The sequence below is a fragment of the Polypterus senegalus genome, chromosome 3, assembly GCF_016835505.1.
Source record: "Polypterus senegalus isolate Bchr_013 chromosome 3, ASM1683550v1, whole genome shotgun sequence".
In the NCBI taxonomy this organism is placed as follows: domain Eukaryota; kingdom Metazoa; phylum Chordata; class Cladistia; order Polypteriformes; family Polypteridae; genus Polypterus; species Polypterus senegalus.
The window spans coordinates 302,045,894-302,067,553 of NC_053156.1; the positions used below are offsets into that span (position 1 = coordinate 302,045,894).

The 21,660-nt window shown below is 38.6% G+C and overlaps 1 protein-coding gene across 1 annotated transcript in view; it reads right to left on the reverse strand.

The window, feature by feature from the left end:
* LOC120526374 (epididymal sperm-binding protein 1-like) overlaps positions 1-20,702 on the reverse strand; it is a 59,279-nt gene extending 38,577 nt beyond the window's left edge. Inside the window, exons 1-5 of the transcript XR_005633143.1 lie at positions 20,619-20,702; positions 14,180-14,290; positions 10,837-11,010; positions 7,034-7,198; positions 983-1,144 (exon numbers count right to left, since the gene is read on the reverse strand). The gene's annotated coding sequence lies outside the window, so the exon portion shown is untranslated. The remainder of the gene's footprint in view (positions 1-982; positions 1,145-7,033; positions 7,199-10,836; positions 11,011-14,179; positions 14,291-20,618) is intronic.
* Positions 20,703-21,660: the final 958 nt, after the last annotated feature.

The following is a 21,660-nucleotide window of genomic DNA, read 5'->3' on the forward strand; positions in this document are numbered from 1 at the left end:
AACATCAGCAGCTTTATATATTTCTCACAATGGCAGCACTATGGTAGGTAACTGAGACATGGCAGCAGATATCCCCAGCATGTTGGTTGTGTCTACAGTGGCCATCTAGTGGATAGCCATAGAATTTTTTTTTTTTGGTGTTTGTTTTTTTTTTTTTTATATATATAGCAAACGCTTGCAGAAACAAGTGTTATAAATAGACAGTGCATAGTTATGTTGTTGCGTTCCCACAATTAGATTTTGGAGCTCTTGGAATGAATTTGATGAGATGGCCAGTCCTGGACAAATTAACAGTCATTTGAAATCAATGCCACTTGTAGATGAATTTCCTTACAGCGGAATGATCAATTTCAAATTATTTGGTGATTTTTTGTAACTCCTTGTTAGACTCCTAGGCATCCACATCCTTTTTTCTAAGGGCCTTATAGAGCACTTTTGATCTTGGTGTGATGACAACAAACATATCAATAGGAAAGAGAACACCAGACCCTTGGTATGTGTTGTTTAAATAAGAGAAGATCCCCCTAATACTCCCTAAGGAGGTTCTAATCATTTAAAAATATGTCAGGTATACCCGATTCTAATTTTCTGGATTTGATGTGGCAGTAAATGTAGGGGTGGACTATTGCCATTTAACAAATCTGCATTCCACTTAGATAATGAGTGTATACATCATGTCATTTTGATGTGTCATTTGTGAATATACCAACTTTAACTGTTGGTACTATTTGCATGAGGATCTGGTGTTTGCCAGTTAAAATATGCTAAAAAAAATCAACCATTTCCATGAGGGTTCTCCCTTTCTCACATCACTGTAAGTCAGACCTTTCTTCTTTGTTGTGAATATAAAACAGGGTAAAAGGGAAACATAAGGAGCGAGCCTGGATTAGAACTTGAGCTTCACTGTCCACAGCGCCAGACAACAGTGAAACCCCTACTGTCAAAAACCTTCTCAACACTCTGAACTCAGAGTTCTCCTTACCTGGACAGGTGCTCCACCGAGTGTCTTTGTCATAGTTGCCTGTTGTTGCACACCACAAGCCCTCAAAGTTTTTGTTAGTGCAAGATGTGTATGTTTGTCCTTGATAGATAAAGGGGAAAACACAAGGGGCTCCGTTGGCATTCCCACCAACTGCTGGAAGACCTGTGTGCAAAATTAAATAAAAGTAATACATCACAAACAAAAATGTATACAAATGAAAACATCATACCATTAAACCATTTTCAAAAACACTTCCAATTTGGGGTCACAGGATGCTTAAGCCAATGAATAAATAAAATGAAATACCCACAAAAGCTTCTATATTAGGCCAACCTGCCCCTCCTATGGACTATAACTGACTTTTATGTAATGAAAACCTGTCATCTCCATGCAATATTACTTACAACAGGAAGGGATGAATGGGTTATGTATAAGCAGTGAGTAAGGCAGCAGCCTGAAGTGATTCTGAACACGTCTATGACATAACAACACAAGCATCAGAAACAGCTAACTCAGAGTTGGATTATAACATAACAGCACTGTCAATACACAGAGAATATGTCAACATCTAAAAACAGTTGTCCTAGGCTTGAAAAGAAAAGATTGATGACATAAGGCATTTTGCCACCACAGGAAATTTGTTTTCAAGAACCAATGAGTTCCTTGTGGGTCCCTGACCACTTTTCTGTATTGGGTAACCAACAGGAACTGTAACCTTTATGAAAAATGAGTGATGTATAAAGAAGAGTGATAAGGTGTGACGTGAGGCATGTCTGAAGGTTGACAGGGAAGATTATTGCTGCAGTATGGTGTATGGTGCAGGGCACCATGGAGGAGGCTGTGAAGAGTGGTGCAGTGCTCAATCTTCACCGTTAACTCTCCAAATGTCTTCAATACCATCCAGCCATCCCTGTTAATGGGTAAACTCAGAGATACAGAAGTGAATGAGCCTGTGGTGTCCTGGATGATGGACTATCTGTCAGGCTGACCGCAGTTTGTGAGACTCAGGGGACTTTGTGAGCAACACTGGTGCACCACAAGGAACAGGCCTGGCTTCTTTTCTCTTCACTCTGTACTCCTCCGACTATAAATATAACAGGGGGTCAGGTCATGAAATTTTCAAATGATTCTGTGCTTATGGGATGTGCTGCTAAAGAGGATGAGACAGAGGAGAGGAGTCAGGTGGAAAGGTTTGTTTCTTGGTGCCAATAGAATTGTCTGCAGTTTAACATCAGCAAAACCTAGAGACTGGTTGACTTTTGTTGCACTGTTTTATCTTGGTAGAGTAATATATATTGGTCTACTTTCCCCTTTGTATTATTGAGATGTAGCCTCTATCAGAATGCCTAATCCCACAGACTTAACACTGTTTATAAGGTATTATTGTATATAACTTATCCCCACCTTCCCTTCTATATCTATAACCTCAGGCAATTAGATGTAGTAAAAAGACAAGCAGGAGTTAAGTTACACATAAAATAATGTATTATTGATAATATTCATAAATATTAACAAAATGCAAAGTACATTTGAATATTGGCAACCATACAACTGATTAAATGGTGATGTGTAGTTCAGGCGGCACACAGACTTGTAGTTATTTGAAATGTCTCTAATTAAGGCATCATTGGTGCTCAGCTTTCAGCCACATGTCTGTTCAATATGGCTGAAGCCATGCTGTGCTCTTCATTGTGTTGTCTTCATCATCACAGTTTAGCAAGATAGAGAGAGAGTGAGATAAAGCAAGCACATTTATGGGTTTTCTGTCCAACCCCTACAGCCAATAGAACATCATGGTACTTAAAGGCCTCTGAGACAAGCCAATTCCAAACAGCCATACCTCAGACCAATGGGGGAATAGAACATCTTAACACCTGCCACCCCCCCAAGGCCATATGTTAAGGTAACCTGGCTTCCTTGCGGGGGTTGAAAGACTTTAGCAGAGAAATACTCGCCAAACTGGTTTAAGACACAGCCCCCAAATCCTGTCATAAAATTACAAAGAGACTTAGTCGTAAAGGGGAGGGGGGTGCAAACACGAATGCCTCTCACCAAAGTAACACTAAATTAGATTGCTTTGCCTAAATTACAAATAAAGACATACAAAACATTTATCAAGTTATATGCAAAATCTCACATCACAAACATGCAACAAAGAGCCTCTACGTCGGGTCACTACTCAGGGAGTGGATTTCAACATGCTGCACTCCTACAATTACTGGGTTCAACATTAATGACAGGTTGGACTGGTCTCGGGGACACAGAGGAGCTGTATAAGAAGGGGCGATGTGGCTCTTTTTCCTTAGGAGACTGCGTTGTTTTAGTGTGGGAAGTGACATCCTTCACATCTTCTACAACTCTGTGATGGCCAGGGCAATTTTCTACACTGTGGTGTGCTGGGCTGGTGAACTTACTTCAAGAGAGTCCCACTGAATCAACAAGCTAATTAAAAGGGCAAGCTCAGTTATAGGGAGTCTTCTGGACCCTTTGGAGGTTGTAGTAAAGAATAGAATGAAGACAGTACCATTCTGAAAAATGCTGTTCATGTTCTTTCTGATACTGACATTGAGGAATTTCAGACAACAAATCATTCAGCAGAAATGTCTCAAGAACCACTACTGGGATTCCTTTATGCTTGTATAGTGCCTCACTCGGACTGTAAATGCCAAGTCAGAAGTTTTCTTTCTTTTCAGTTATTCTAGTGTATGTTAAGATCATACTGCATATGTGTATATTTACATATTCATTTAATGAGCTTCTGTTAAAAGCCAAATTTACACCTAAGGACAAATAAAGTTCTATTTATCTATTATATAGTCTCTTTCATATACATCTTTCTGTCATTTTATCTCCATATTGTGCTGAAAGCCTTCTATGGATTTTGACCCCAATGCATCCCATAAAAAGTACAAACACTGCATATTTCTACATGTGTGCAGAGTTATGAACTGAGAGTCGTGAAACACTAAAGACCTAACCCTAAACACTTTCAGAAATTCTCACTGGAGCAGATTTACCATCAGACCCTGGCTAGATATAAAGGTAAACACAGGATCTTTATAAGATTAAAATAAATAAATAAAAAGGCTCTATTACACTGAAGCTTTAAAGAGCACAAACAGGCAATTTGCCAGTAAAGGAAGTCCTAGAATATTATATAATAGACTTTTATTTTATACTAGCTGTGTAAGCCTGTGCTGTAAAAAGCCTGGGCTCCCAGAAACTATTGAAATTGTCAGAAAAAAAATTGAAATGCAGAGTCGGCGGTTTCGTTTTGCAGATGTGCTCGCCCCCCTTGTTTATCTGCAGCTAAGCGAGTTTCTCTCTTGTTTGTCTTTCCTCGGTGGTTTCACTTTGGAGACAGAGTTGCTTTCTTTCAGCTTCATGCTGTAACCTTGTAATTCTTTCTTTTTCCGACTCATTAACTTCGGGCTGCCTTGCCAGCACTTTGAGTTTCATGCTGTAGCCTTGCACTTCCAGGCCAGACAGACACACACACACATCCACATGAAGATGTTTCTATATAAGATAAGTTGTTTGGGTGTAAACCAACAAACCAACCAGAGCAAACATATGCATTGATTGAAACTGTATGCAAATTCAGAAGTTTATAAAAGTAATCTCTATTCTTTGTTTCTCTGATCATTCTGACTAGGCTGTAACAGGCTGCTTTGAAGGATGCTCTGTCTAAGGCATTTTGCAAAGGAGTAATTAAATGATACCATGAACAGCTTTTCTTCTGCATGATTATTAATGTGTCCTGATAGAGGATATTTCTTTCTTTATTAAGATGTAAAATTTCTACCACAATGGATCAGCTAACTCCAATACAGTAATCCCTCGCTATATCGTGCTTCGACTCTCGCGGCTTCACTCTATTGCGGATTTTATATGTAAGCATATCTAAATATATAACGTGGATTTTTTGCTGCTTCGCGGTTTTCTGCGGACAATGGGTTTTTTTACTTCTGGTACATGGTTCCTCAGTTGGTTTGCCCAGTTGATTTCATACAAGGGACGCTATTGGCGGATGGCTGAGAAGCTATCTAAGTTCCTGTATGCTGATTGACTCAGCAACGGAGTGCCGAATTTGATTCCGCTGCGTTAACCAGGAAGTCTCGTCTCACTCATTCAGCATCAACGTGTTTTGCTGTGTAAAGAGTTCACTTTTGTGCTCTTTTGTGTTTATCTTTGTGCATAGTCAAGCCCTTTGTTATGGCTCCAAAACGATCTACTCCTGCTACTGCTTCAGGGGCCGTGCCCAAGCGCCAACGGAAGATGCTAACGATTGCTGAAAATGTAAAAGTTTTGGATACGTTGAAGGAAGGGAGTAGCTACACCACTGTAGGATGCCATTACGGCATCAATGAGTCCACGATTTTTTTTATTTACAAAAGGAGGAAAAGAATATAAGATCTACGGCCGCAATGTCCTTCAACCAGGGCGCAAAATGAGTTGTAAGTGGACGTAATAAGGCGGTAGTCCGGATGGAATCTGCTTTAGGGATTTGGATTGAAGACTGCTGAAAGACGAACAACGGCAGTGCTACACAATCGCCTGAAGAGGCTCCTTTGGAAGAACTGTAACGCTCTCCTTTTATTTGCAGTAAAATTAAACTCGTCGTTATCGGACAAGTCATTGTGTCATTGTTGGTGAGTAACCATAATTAATTTTCTACGTACTATACTTAGTACATGTACGTATGTTTAGTGTCACTGTACACACATTTTACTGTATACAATTTTTCTTACATTGTACATGTTTATTGCTGGTGACCTCTCGATCATAATGGCTGTAACATATATGATATCGGAGACGCTCAATATCTTTAAAATAATATTTAGGTTTGACTGTATATAAACAGTGTTTTTACATACATAATTGTAATGAATCTTACCTAATATCTAAGAGAATACAAAGGGTTTATGCTGTATATCTGTGAGGGAAATGTTCATAAGAGTGTGGGAGTGTTTATAAGGGCTTTAAATATATAAAAATAACCATATGAACATATGGTTTTTACTTCGCGGATTTTCACCTTTGACCGACGGTTCTGGAATGCAACCCCCTCGATTGAGGAGGGATCACTATATAGAGAAGTGGAGAGCTGCTGTGCACTTGGTTCACAGCTTGTTGGCCTAGTGATCCATGTCATATCACTAATCTTAATTCCTAATTATCCCCTTTTTCTTTCTCTGCAGGGGTTTGCTGTGTCCTTCTGGTTTTTCACGACAGTCTGTGTGTGCATCAGTAGTTTTTAGTTCGATATAGAACTCTTTTCACAGGGAATTTACAGGATTTGGGTAGCAATAAGAGTAAATGTAGGATCTGTATTTAAAAAAAAAATGATAAAAAGGCTCTGTTACACTTTGAAGCTCTGAAGAGCACAAAGAGGCAATTTGCCAGCAAAGGAAGTCCAACTTGAACAAAATTCCAATACAGTAATCCAAGGCAAGGTCAAAAAACACAGCAGAAGGCCAAACATCCAGACAACAAAATAAGCACAGGATCCAGCAGAATCACAAGAAACGCTCACCAGTCCCCCCAGCTCATTCAAGATGAACCATCAGGAGCTGTGGGAAACCCTCGCCTTTATATTGCTGAGGACAACCCCTGCTGGTGATGGGAAGGTGGTCCCACCTCTTATGGAACCAGTCAAAAGAAATAAGGCACATAACAAAGTCTTAGAGAAGAAATCAAAAATAGGACATAATGCAAATAATGAACAAAATAGCATTAACATAATTTAAAAAAACACAAAAATGAACAAGATGGATAATAAACAAGGAACTGAACCCCAGCCAGGGGAGAGATGCTGGCTGAAATATAACATACAAGATAAGTTGTGCTGCCAACGCAAACAAAATGATCACATAAGTCAGAAAATTATAGACTTACCCTTGTATATGCAGACAGATTTGTAAATACTTTTCAGCATGCAGCTTTTTATAGTTGAAAATCTGACAATATGTTTGCATACCCTGTATACATAGATTAAAATTCTCAAAAATAAACATTCATGTGGCCATAAAGAGTAGTCAAATGACCTACCGGTATTAGAGCAGTAAGCCCACTTCTGGTCCTCATCGTAATTACTGGTCACTGCACACCACTTCTTGTCTCTGTCCTCGTTTGTGCAGGTAAAGTACCACTTTCCTTTGTAGACGAAGGGGAAGACACACTCGGGACCTGCTCTCCCGTTCACTGCCTTAATGCCTGCATTGAGGACAAAACCAAAAAAGAATAGTTTAAAAGTAGGCATGCGCGTGACAAGGGAGGAATCATAAAGCATACAGGTATGGACCGCATGGCATAAAAACCTGGAAAAACCAATATATTGATAAGCTGTAAAAACTTGGACTGTAAATTTACAGTAAATTATTGGCTACTAATTACATTACTTTTATGGTACTTGACTGTATCATATTCGTGTATATTACAACAAAAATACTTCACTATGCAGTGACTACTCAGCACACTGGCCCACAAAAAATTAATGTGACGTAGCATTACGCTCCTGTCGAATTACAGTAGTTTTTTACATGTTAACTGTAATAGTACAGCAAATTAGTAGCCATTAATTTACTACAAAAATAATTTCAGTTAAAAGACTAGGTAACAACAAGAAACAGTTAAATGACTTACAACTGAGGTACCAATCACATTGCCGTCAGACATACAGACCATCACTTTTATTCACTGATACAATGTCAATGTTTAGTAAAACTGTTTCATGTTATCAGTTAGAAAAGGATTGGCTGTGTTTATGATGTTGGGTATGTAACAGGTTCACCAGTTTATCAGAATAAAACTCCATAAATCATCTTCCATAGAATAATCATTGTTTACATTTACATAGCACTTTTCTCACTACTCAGAGTGCTTTTCATAGTGAGTGGGGAGTCACTTCGATCACCACTAATGTACAGCATCCACCTTGATGAGGCAACTGCAGCCATTCTTGTGCCAGTACGCTAACCACACATTAGCTGTTAGGTGGTGAAGGGGTGAGAGATAGTTAGCCAGTTAGATACAGTGGGTGATTAGGGGACCAGAATGACCAAGCTGTGGTGGGCAATTTGGTCAGGACATTGGGATACAACCTACTTTTTACAAAGGATGCCCAGGGAATTTTATGACGACAGCGAGTCAGCACCTTGATATTATGTTTCATCCGAAAGACGGCACCATATTTACAGCACAGTGTCCTCATTGCTGCACTGTCAGGCGACAGGGTAACCGCTCCCTGGGTAAAACAATTAATTGACTGCTTGAATGTAAGTTTAAATGGATTTAATTAAGTAAAATCATTGTTTTAGCCATTTATTGTATTACAGATTTTGACTTTTGATGCTCACTAATAGTCATAACTGCTGCCCTAATAATTATGATGCTAGCGGAAACGTTTTTTTTTTCCACTTCACAATTAAACTTCTTCCTTTCAATAAATTTGTGTTCCAAGTTTGTTTCTTTTGTTTTCCTTTATGCAAACCAGTCTGGCTGCTGCATGTTTGCTTCTCTCTCAGTTCTTCACGTTGCTTTCCTGTTGTTGTACTTTTTTTTTTTTCACGTTATGGCCGACATACTTCTGTGTTGAGCCCACGCCATTGAAAGCAGGACATACTTCTGTGTAACGCCACGCTGTAGACACTTGCCTGAAGGTTCATTGGCATAGTCTGTAGTACACACAAGAAAAGTGAATGATCCAATAAAATGCACAAAGTTTTTGCCCTCCAGGGATACCACTCTTCTTCTTACGTATTAGGTGAAGGTATTTCTCCCTCACATTTTTGCCAGTTTTTGATACATTCGTTTATAAATAAGATAAATTGTTTGGGTGTAAACCAACAAACCAATCAGAGCAAATGTATGCATTGATTGAAACTGTATGTAAATTCAGTAGTTTATAAAATTAATCTCTATTCTTTGTTTCTTTGATCATTCTGAACAGGCTGTAACAGGCTGCTTTTGAAGAATGCTCTGTCTAAGGCATTTTGCAAAGGAGTAATTAAATAATACCAAGAACAGCTTTTCTCCTGCCTGATTACTGATTTGTCCTGTTAGAGGATGTTTCTTTCTTTATTAAGATGTTACATTTCTACCACAATGAATCAGCTAACTCCAATATAGAGAAGTGGAAAGGTGCTTGGTTCAGAGCTGGTTGGCCTAGTGATCCATGTCACATCTTAATTCCTAATTCTCCCCTTTTGCTTTCTTTGCAGGGGTTTGCTGTGTCTTTCTGTTTTTTCTCGCCAGTCTGTGTGTGCATCAGTAGTTTTTAGTTCGATATAAAACTTTTTTCACAGGGAATTTACAGGATTTGGGTAGCAATAAGAGTAAGTGTAGGATTTGTATTAAAAAAAAATGAAAAAAAGGCTCTGTTACACTCTGAAGCTCTGAAGAGCACAGAGGCAATGTGCCAGCAAAGAAAGTCCAACTTGAACAAAATCTCAATCCAGTAATCCAAAGGCAAGGTCAAAAAAGAGAGCAGAAGTTTAAACATCCAGTTAAGAAAATAAGCCAAAGGCACAGCAAAATCACAATCACAACACCCATCACCCCCTAGCACATTCAAGATGAACCACCAGGAGCTGCGTGAAACCTTCACCTTTATAGGGCTAGGGTGGTGGGCAGGTGGTCCTACCTCTTATGGAACCACACAAAATAAACTATGCACATGACAAAGGCTCAGAGAAGAAATTAAAAACAAGAATTAATACAAATAATCAACAAAGTAACATTGACAATGGCTAAAAAACATAAAAACGAACAACGAACTGAACCCCAGCCAAGGGAGGGACCCCTAGCTGAAATATAACATACAGGGAAAGTTGTGCTGCCAACACAAACAAAATGATCACATAATTCAGAAAATGATAGACATACCCTTCTATGCACAGACATCTTTGTAAATATTTGCTGATAATGTATTCAATTTTCAAAATTCCTATTTTTTTAGTGATTATTGAACTTAAAAAAAAGATTTGATCACAAAAAAAAGCTATACCACATTAAACGATTTTCAATCAAAAGCTTAATTTACATAATCTAAGCCAGTCGGAGGCAATGACCTCCCATGAAGCTGATTCCCTATTGTGACATCCTCAATGAAGTCTGCGATTCAGTCAAATAACATCAGACAGGTTTGATTTTGTCTTTAGTCGTCGGTGGGGATGCTGTGCGCAGAAGATCTGACAACCAATGAATGTTCACCCAGAAGTACAATGCATAGTAAGTAATGATGAGGAAAAAGGAACACACATATTTTGAACTTCACAAATAAAAGAGAGGCTTGTCATTCTGATATCTTGTTTTTACACTCAAAAACTGCAGGGTGGAAAGAAAAAATGGCCGAGACTGCAACTGAACTCACCGTACCAGTTAACCCTTCATACAGTGCCAACTCCACCAGTCAGCACAGGGGCTTTGGACCTCACAAACAGAAGAGATACTTCTCTGCCTAATATCTTGTGTTTTACATATCATGGCAGAATGGAACAAAGAAAATAAAGGGCAGAGATTGCTATCGATCTCACCCTTTGTACACGCCGGCTCCATCAAGCAGCACATTATTGGCTGTTATAACAAAGCAAAAACATGAGTGAGTGGGAAAATCGGTGCTGAGTCGATAGAGTAGAAAGGGGCAGCAATTTTCAGTCAACCGGTGACAAGATCAGTGACTGTTGTTGGCAAATCTGACAAACCCCACAACTAGAAGTTACATAACATAACATAAACTTTAAGTTCACATTACAAGAGATCCAATAACACAATAAAACACAGATGTTCTTCACCAAATCATAAAATAGCTTCAAAATAGCAGAAGAGGCTGAAACAAGCACTCAAGTGCTCACCTGACTTTGGACAGTAGCCCCACTGTTTGTCTTGATCAAAATTACTCGTGGTGGCACACCATGGCAGCCTCCGGTCTTCATTATACGTAATGCAGTAGCTGTAGGACTTTCCCTGGTAGACAAACGGAAACACGCAGGGTGCACCCTTAGCATTCCCACCTGTCGTCGGAGTCGCTGTTAAAGACAAAGACAGAGAAGGAGAGAACAGTCAGAGCTTTGTAGATAACAGCAACATTGTCTCCTTAATGAAAGAAACTGTGAGAAGTAGCTTATGTTTTAAAAATCCTTAAAATGTAAAGCTTTCAATATCTTTATATTTGTTGTTTTTTTTTTAATTTGACCCACTTACCTCCTAAATTCAAATTGATCATTGGCAATTTCAGCCTTGGTTACTCATAAATGAAGAAGTTTTTCTCTCAACTGTGTAAAATTTTAATTTGCCTGTTGTTTTACTTAAATTTCTAGGCTTTTTCTTACACAGTCAAGTGAAAAAGTAAGTTTGAAAATTTTTAACTTTTTCAGAATATCTAAATAGGCAAACATCAGGTGCTTCATTTATAAAAGTTTGCGTGGATTTGAATGTAAAAATATGTGCACACCAAAAAACCAGGAAAATGAGCATACCTAAAACTAATATATATATATATTTATAAAAAAAACTTTATAAAGTTATAAATAATGTGTGTATGCACATTTCTATGCAATTTACTGTTTATAATTCACAATGCCTACTGCATGCGCCTCCAATATATGGAGCATACTAATCAACCTCATACATTTGAAATTACAGTTCTGCAGAACTTCATTGGCTGGTAGACCAGCTCCCTCCTAACAAATGACACATTAAATTGACATGGTGTATTCATTCTCAGAACTTAAAAAAAATACAGATTTGTTACGTGGAAAAAGTAATTCCATCCCTTTATTCATCACCACTTCAAATCTTTCAGATTAGAGTCAGATGTTCCAGATGAGACCTTACTGTCTTAAATTAAAATGCAGATATCGAGGGTCTGGTGTTCTCTTTGGTATTGACTTTGTGGTGTCCTCATGCTAAGACCAAAAGAGCCCTCGAATGATAGATAGATAGATAGATAGATAGATAGATAGATAGATAGATAGATAGATAGATAGATAGATAGATAGATAGATAGATAGATAGATACTTTATTAATCCCAAGGGGAAATTCAAATGTCCTCAGAAAGAAGGTTTTGGATGCTTATGAGCCTGGCAAGGAATTTGAAAAGACCACCAAATTATTTGAGATGAAGGAAAGCATCTACAAGTGGTGTAGATTCCAAACGACTGCTATTTTGTCCAGGATCGGTCGACCCAGCAAATTCAGCCCAAGAGCTGACCGTTTGATAGCAAAAGCCGTCTCCAAGAACCCCAAAATTTCACTGCATGATCTGCAGATAAAACTTGCAACATCTGATGTTAAAGTGCATGTATCTACCATCAGAAGGATATTGGACACATTTGACAAGCATGTGAAGTGTGCCAGGAGAAAGCCTTTGCTGTCATTAGAGCAATGCTAAAGTTTGCCGTTGAATGTCTTGGCAAAGAACAGACCTTCTGGAACAATGGGCACTGGACAGATGACTTAAAGACAGAATTCTTTGGCCACAGTAACAATAAACCTGTTTGACAGTGTTTCTGGAGAAGAACCTCATATCAGCTGTGAAGCATGGTGGTGGAAATGTTCTGGTTTGGGATTGCTTTGTTGCCTCAGGGCCTGGGCCACTGGCAGTCAACTGTGAATTCTTCATCATATTAAAGTGTGCTTAGGAAGACTGTGAGGCCATCTGTGCAGAAATTGAAGCTGAACCAGAAATGGACCTCTCAACATCATAATAATCCAATGTACACTAGCAAAACCATCAAGGAATGGCTTCAAAAAGAAGAAATGGACTGGTCTCTTCAGAGTCCTGAACTGAATCCCATTGAAATGCAGTTAGGGATTTGAAACTGAGAGGACATGCAAGAAAACCTACAAACATCTTGCAACTGAAGGAATTTTACATGCAGGAATGTTCAAAAGTTTCCGAGACTTGTTGGCAGTTACACAAAATGCCCATAAGAAGTTGTGTCTGCTTAAGAGGGCAATTTCAGCTTCTGAGGCCAATGGTGAAGTTACATTTTCCCTAGTAGACCTTAACATCTATTGATATTTTCATTGAAAAAGTACATGTTCTTGTGGTTTTGTTCAAGTATATAGTCTTTATCTGTAGGCACCATCTGCATGAAGATCTACTGTTTGCCTGTCCATTTATGCTGAAAAATTCAACAGTTTCCATGGGGTGTACTTACTTTTTCATTTCAGTGTAGCTAAAGTGCAATATAAATCATTAATTCCTTTTTTTCATTCCAAACTTCATTGTGAATGTACCCATTTTATATAGCATATTTTCTATCAGTCTGCTTTAATAAAAAATTAATAAAAACGTGTTACTTGTCAAAACACTTGGAGCTTCTGTAGTTTTTTTATTTATTTTTTAATTTTTTAATGACTTAAATGGAAAAAATCTCAAAAGAAAAAGATATTAGTCAATTGACACAGCTAGCGAGTTTGTTATGAGGAATACACTAAGCTTATAGGGCCTTCAGAAAGTCTTCAGACCCCTACACTTACTTTATATGTTGTTGTGTTGCAGCCTTGTGCTAAAATCAGTTCAATTCATTTTTCCCTCATCAAGCAATACTCAACACCCCGAATGATAACGTGAAAATGGGAGTTTAGAAATTGCTGGAAATTATTAAAAAAGCAATAAAAATACTAAATATCACATTGACACAAGTACTGTATTCAGAGTCTTTACTATGATACGTGAAATATGGATCAGGTGCATCCCATTCTGTCAGTCATCATCGAGATTTTTCTACACCTTGTTTGGAGTCCACCTGTAGTCCATTCAATCCGTTACGAATGGCACACAACTGTCTATAGAACATCCACCAGGTGAGCAAAAAACAAGCCATGACATCAAAGGAACTGCTTACAGAACTTAGAGACAGGGTTGTGTTGAGGCACAGATCTGTGGAAGGCTACCAAAACATTCTTGCAGCATTGAAAGCTTCCAATAGCACAGTGGAGTGGAGTGGACTTCAAGAGGAGTTAACTGGCAGAGAAATTTAAATTTAATTAATCAGTCCTTATCTATTCATTTCTGTTCCTGTCCCAAAGATGGCAGGCACTTCTTCACCTAATACGTTCAAACCAGTGGCAGTTTCAGGTCCACACTTTTATCACAATGAAATACACTCTTTCAAAGAGAAACAATTAAGCAGTTTGTAAAACCTTTTTTTTTCTATATATTACAAAAGAAAATAAATAAATTGTACCTTCTGTCTTCATAAAAGCATTAAAGAGGAGCAGTGACAGGGTCAGGATCCTCATTTTCGTTATTGTGCAGAGTATTTAATGTGGTCAAGGAGTTCCGTTAGATTGTGGCCCTATAGTGGAGAAAAAACAAAGGGACTTTCAAATCTATGAAAATAATGCAGATTTCACTGACTGACTCACATGTTATTTCCTGCTAATATAAAAATCTGAAATTTGACAGAATGGACAATCTTGGGCAGTAGGTATCCATTAAGAAAACATATTCTGACATGTCAAAAACAAACCCTACAATAGAAAAACAAAATACCCCAAAATTTCAAAATTGATTTGACTGATTTGATTGAAATTTGGTGAGGTCATAGAAAACAGAAAACCAGCTGACCCGTGGTTTTTAATTTGTTGATTTTTTTTTATTTGTCGATATCTATTAATATTATGTGAGCTTACAGGGTTACAGGGTTACAAAGAGAAAGAGAGACTAACTTCCTGGAAGATGAAGGATCTCCGACAACTCGGAGACACATGAAAGCGGAAGAGAGGCCATCCAAGAAACACCTGGCGTCGCGTCCTCGAGGCAGACATTACAAGGATGGGCTACATCTGGAGTCAACTAGAAAGAATGGCCCAGGACAGAAATCTCTGGAGATCTACCTTTGGTGGCCCATATCCCGGAAGGGGTGGAGGGCATAAGTAAGTAAGTAAGTTACATGGTCTTCATGGCACTGATGCAAATGAAGGATGCAGCAGAAGTGACTGGCAACACCACTAACTAACAGGGTGGACAGACGATGTCCTGGACAGTGTCATTCATATGCAGGCACGTTAAAAGGGTCACCTTCTGAGCTAATCTGAGGTATGCCATACCTTGCCAGGGTGAGAGGGGGCACTATTGCTAATTATGTGGTCTCTTTCTCCCTCCATAGTCTGGAGAGGGTGTCCAGTGATGGCAGCTGACTTCGCTCCTTTCAGTCAACACCCCCTAAAAGAAGGTGTCACAGCATGCTGTGGGTACAGGTAGACTGGTCAGGATTGAAGGAAAGATGAATGGCATGAAGTACAGGGCAACTCATGAAGACAACCTGTCTGCAAGAGCCACATAGCGGATTTGCAGTTTGACCCTGAGGAATGGGCGAACATCCCAGTGGTTAGATGAGCTAAGCTAATAGAGACATTCAACAAGTGACTGGCAGCTGGATTTGCAGCAAAAGGGGGCTCAACAGAGCATTGACTTTGGGGGGTGAATACCTATGCACACTCAGGATTTCTATTTTTTTTGTCTTAATTATTGTTTGTGTAAGAGCCATTTCCTAGTTACATAAGAATCATAAATGTTTTACTAAATGATAGTGCATAATCTATGGGAGGTTCCTATAACCCCCAAAAGTTGAATTGAATTGGTATATTCTAGCTATTTCTAACTTCTCTGACTAAACATTATTCTCAGTTAGTGATCAGCCTTGCCATGTATGAGGTGAAGGGGGCAGACGGTTTTAAACCGGGCCTTTTTAGCCTTGCGTACCTTGTGTGCGTGTTTTGTGTGCTAAGTAACATGTAAGACAAAGCACTTAGTTGAAAGTGCTGAGCCGTACGTTTAAAGTGTACAGAAGAAGAAATTAAGAATCTTTAAATATAGAAATAACTAAAGTTTTGTAAGAAAAGCTAACTTTAGAGATTATACGTTTATTTTCTTTTTTTTGCCTTTTATTCTACGGGTGTAACAACTTTTTTTTTTATTCTTGTGTGGACTGTTTGCTTTGAATTTTCACTAAATATTTTAAAACAAACTTTTGGACTGAGTAAAGAGACCTGGATTTGTTCCCGGGTTTTCCCTGCCTGCGTGGAGTTTGCATGTTCTCCCTGTGTCTGCAAGGGTTTCCTCTTACAGTCCAAAGACATGCAGGTTAGGTGTATTGGTGATCCTAAGTTATCCTTAGTGTGTGCTTGGTGTGTGTGTGCCCGGCGGTGGGCTGGGTCCCTGCCCGGGATTTGTTCCTGCCTTGTGCCCTGTGCTGGCTGGGATTGGCTCCAGCAGACCCCCATGACCCTGTGTTCGGATATAGCGGGTTGGATAATAACTGACTGACTGACTGACTGACTGACTGACTTTTGGACTGAGAGATTTCTTTCGACATGCATTTTTCCAGTGCTTGAACTCGCCTTACACTCCTGCAGCTACAATAAAATAATATTTTGCACTTTCAAAGTGGTAGGCACGTTGTGTCAATCAAATGGTGCTAATACCCAAAAAAATTATTTGAATTCCATATTGTAATGCGACAAAACGGGACAAACACCATTGCAAGGCTCCGTACATTGGACTATAATATCAGTAAATGAAATGCTTATCTTTCTAATATAAAAAAAAAATCCCTTGAGAGGAAAACTAGGGAGACGAGACGTCATCTTCACGTGAAGATCACGGAAGACAATTAAAAGACCCGCGTGACAAAAGAGATTGGCCACGGAGCATCTCATGGGGACTTTAAACATGAGACTTTGTGCCAAGAGATTGACTCAGGACCGTCTCGCGATGACGTAGAATATGAGATTCTTTCAAGACAGGCCCTACTTACAGCCAATATCAAATAAGACAAGCGGGCAGCAAAACACTCAGTCGTGTAAAGGATTTGAGCACACACAGATCCAGGGCTCTCAGCGCAAATAAAGTGTATAAGGACAATACGTTTTAAATGAAATGTCGATGACTAAGCAAAGAAGAAAGAGCAACGCGGAGAAAAGAGACTCAAAAGTGTTGGTGAGAAAAAAATGCAAAAAAGAATAAGAATAATTTAAGTGCAAATTCAAAAAATAAGTAAAGTAATAATTACAAGAACAAGAGGAATTGAAAAAAGCACGTCCAATCGGACTCAGAATTAAAAGACAAAGTAGAACTTCATAAAGACGTTCAAAAACATTGGCGCTATACACATGCAGAGCAGGATAGAGATTATGAAAGCAGTGGAATTCGAAAGGCTCAAAAAAACAGCGCAATACAAATGCAGAGAATGTTAAAGAATATGAAAGCAGAAAAATTAGAAAGCATAAAAAAATAGAAAGTAAAGATCGCAGTAGCGCAAAGAAACGGAAATTATTACTCAAAATAAGAGAAAATAATCACCACGGAGCGGGTGTCATTGAAAATAAAGTAAGACAAAGCAAGAAATGCAGATTGAATATATAGACACAGGTGATATGTCAGAAGTACGTAAATATTGTAAGGTTTTGAAGTTTAAGTCAGAGAATTTCAAAAGCAGAGTTTACCTCACATGCATTTATTGGTTACTTTGCAAAAAAAAAATGATTAACTGCTGATGATGAAGATCGTGTTGTCTGTGCTGAAACCTGTCCTGAATTAGGGTACAAAGTCATTAAACACACGTCTCACGGAGCTCATTAAAAAGATTCAGGATGCTGGGACTCAAAAGATTTCAAATATTGTTTTAATGAAGTTCTGAAATAAAAGTGAAGCTAATGAAATAGCAACAATTCAAAAGAAAAAAAAACCCTAAAAGTGTGTATCCAGAAAACCAAACACGGGGTTGGCGAGCGAAGCGAGCAGGGGGCGAAGCCCCCTAGTTATGAAAAAAATGCCACTAGATATTAAAAGTCATTTGGGGTTATTTACTAATATTGATGTTTAATATCAACCAAATATACTGTTAACTTCTATTCCTTCATAATTATTGGTCTCTATGGACGCTCCTTAATTTTGTGCTTCACAGAAAATTATCTGCAGGGGGACAAAATTTCAAAGATGCCACTGGTTGGAACAAAAACCTGCAGCCAAGGGGGTCCCTGGGACTGAGTTTGGGAGCCACTGCATTAGAGTGGAGTTTCTCAAACTCGGTCCTGGGGACCCCCGTATGACTGCAGGTTTTTGTTCCAATCAGCTTCTGTTTTTAATTAGATTCTTGGGCTAATGAAGTGAACTGTAATTTCCCAAATTCTCTGTTTTGGGAACAATACAGAAATTAGAAAGCTATGTTTGCTAATATATATATATATATATATATATATATATATATATATATATATATATATATATATATATATATATATATATATATAAATGTACCTAGCAGTTATATGTGAATAATGTATTTTGTGCCTTTTTAACAATATTTTCATCTTGGTTTTCATTCTGCTTTTCCAGGTGTTCAAATTGTTTAAAATCCATTATTTACTACTTAGTGGGTCTGACGCTAAAGTAGCTGCCTTTCATAATTCAGTGTTGTTTGCCTGGTTTGTCTGCTCTGCTAGTTTTTAGTTGTCATTATTAAGATACAAACAAGGGGGCAAACTGCACAGAGAAATGGCAAAATATCATGAAATCACAAAAGAGAGTTAAGTATTTAAATCTCTAGCAAAAGCAGAAGTATTGCTAAATGTCTTATAAATATAAAAATCATGCTGCTGTGCTTTTCTGAAAGTAGAATAAGAGAATTAAAAAAAATAGCTAATTAAATGAGATCAGAGTTATCAATTGTTGTCATTGATTAGGAATCCAGTTGGAACAAAAATCTGAAGCCACCATGAGCCCCAGGACTGAGACTGAGAACCAAAACTGGTTCCCCTAAGACAGGGGTCTCCAACTCAGGCTGCAGGTTTTCATTCTAACCCTTTTCTTAATTAGTGAATAGTTTTTGCTGCTAATGAACTCTTTTGCCTTCATTTTAATTAACTTGCTATTTAAGATTCAGCCCACTTAATTGTTTCTTTTTTCCTTAATTAGCTGCCACACAATAATGAGATACAAAACGAGCAAGGCATGACCTTCTCACCTGTGTTCATCATACAATGCTTGAAAATATAGAAAGGTGGAGGTCTCAATAATGTGATCTGCTCAGGTCCACCAAACATTTGGATGATACTCTTAAAAAAAAAAAAAAATCTACAGTTTTGGAAATGTCTGCTGTGCCAGAATGAGAGCAACAGCAAGACATGGAATTTAATAACGGAGTGTAATTAACAACAAGAATCAGTTTCTAATTAAGAAACTGATTGGAGTGAAAACGGTTGGAGTTTGAAGTTCTGAATTAGTCGGTCATCTGTTTGTTCGCTTCACATCTCATTTCTGTTTTTAAGGAAAAAAAGAAGCAATTCAGAGAATGGAGTCATAAAAAATGTAGAATGAAGGGAGAAAAACTTAGCAGCAAATATATGTGAAAAATTGAGAAAAAGATTAGAATAAAATCCTGCAGTCATGGCAGCACGTCAGAACCGGAGTTATAGACCCTTGCCCTATGGTAGAGGTCGGAAACTCTTGGCTCGTGGAATGATTTTCAATGGCACTCTGATTGAATTGAAATATAGTAGAAGAAAATTATATTTTAATAACAGCGCACGCCTTCGTGCCGTCACCTACGTTTTGCGCATGCGACTCAAATGTAAAGGGAAACCATATGTTCAGTGCAAGCTACAGTACGTTACAACAAACCTCTTGTTATTATTAAGTCAGTGGTTCTCAACCTGTGTGGCGCCCCCCCCCAGGGGGGCGAAGTAACAAGAAGGGGGGCGCGAAGATGTGAAAAAAAGAATATAAGAAAAATACATCTATTGAAACCAAAACAAATTAATTTAAACTACATTCTGATACTGGTACAATAAATATAGAGTTAGATAAATGTCGATAAAAGTTAAGTAGGTATAATAAAATAAGCATCTACATTTCAAAAAAAATGTTGGGGGTGCGCAATTAAAAAACTGTTATGAAAACTCGGGTCGCAAATGCTTAAAGGTTGAGAAACGCTGTATTAAGTAAAATATTGCCCTAAAATGGCTCATAAAAGGAGCGGCACGGTGGTGCAGTGGGTAGCACTGCTGCCTGGCAGTTAGGAGACCCATCTGGGTTCGCTTCCCGGGTCCTCCCTGCGTGAAGTTTGCATGTTGTCGTGGGTTTTCTCCGGGTGCACCCTGCCCGGTGTTTGTTTCCTGCCTTGCACCCTGTGTTGTCTAGGATTGGCTCCAGCAGATCCCCGTGACCCTGTAGTTAGGATATAGCGGGTTGGATGATGGATGGATGACTCATAACAGACAAAAACTTGATTTTCGCTCTTTTCAAGACTTCAGAAGTTATGCCTATTATAACCGGACCAATTTTGATACTATATATAACAAAATTGTTAGAATTATGTCGCACGCGGAATAACATTGTAACATAGGTTCGGCATGACACCGTTGAAAGGTTGCCAACTCCTGCCCTATGGCATCGCTCTGAAGAACCGCGGTGGCACCTTTTTTTACAACGACGGAGTCGGAATCCCCCCAACGGGAGCCCCAATCTCCTTTGCGAGCGCCTCTGTGCGGAACTTTACTTTTGAGCGGCGTGAAGTGTAATCAGCACCTTATTTATAAGTCGTGAGGAGGATTTACACGTCTGGAAGCAAAAAAAAAATTAAAAGAGAGTGAACAAGAAGAAGTAAACACGTTGCTACTTACCTTCAACCGAAGCTACAGGTCACTTGATTCGCAAATCCAAATTTCCTAGCCGCGCTAATTATATGCACTGGACTGGGGGTGGGACAACCCGGAAAACATAAACGCCCCGCGCTCGGCTGATGTTTGGACTTACAGTTAAATATACAATACAAAGGAAATTTACGTTTTCCTGCCCTGAAAACAATCCTCCACCTAATTTTAGAGATAAGTCCCGTGAATGGTGTATTGTATGATTTGTGTGCTTTGTCTCCATTTACAGTACATTGGAAAAGAACACCAGTAAAATAAAAAATGTTTTCACGAGATCAGTAATCAGAAATAGGTGAACCTTTGGAGTAAAGTATAAAATTATAATAAATGAAAAGATAAACACACACGCAAATCAAACAGACAGTAGATATTTACAGCGCCCACCATAACGTTCAGGACAAAGCCACATTTGTTCTTGATTTCCCCCTCTGCTCCACAGATTAAAATTACAAATAGGACAATTTCGGCGTGATTAAAGTGCACATTGCAGAGGGAGATTTGCAGACATATATTCAGATCACCTCAAATGAAAGTCTGCAATGAGCCCTTTAATCACAATTTCTGAATAGTTTGATTTGTAATTTTAAACTGTGGTGCTGAGGGGAAAATTAATGAAAAGTGTGTCTTTGTCCCACATATTATGGAGGGCACTGTACCTGTGTGTATGTATTATTTTTTTTTTTTCTCACAGGTATCTCTTCTGTTGTCTGCCCACCTGGACCCACCTCTTCCTGTCAGAAGCACCCAAAAACAGACGCTTCACCATCTGGGGACAGTTCTGTTTTGAACTCATGGCGGCAGAGATGACTCTTCTGAAACCAATTATATATGGTGGCTGAGTTGGCACTCAAACTCTTTATTGTTGTCCTTTCTTTCTGTTACTATATATGTATTTTGTCACACACATGTGCATGGGAGGCAGTAAAAGGGCTCAAAAGAGGGCGATTCCACACCAGAATTGAAGTGTAGACTTTCAGCTTTAATTCCAGAGGTTTAACAAAAATATTGCATA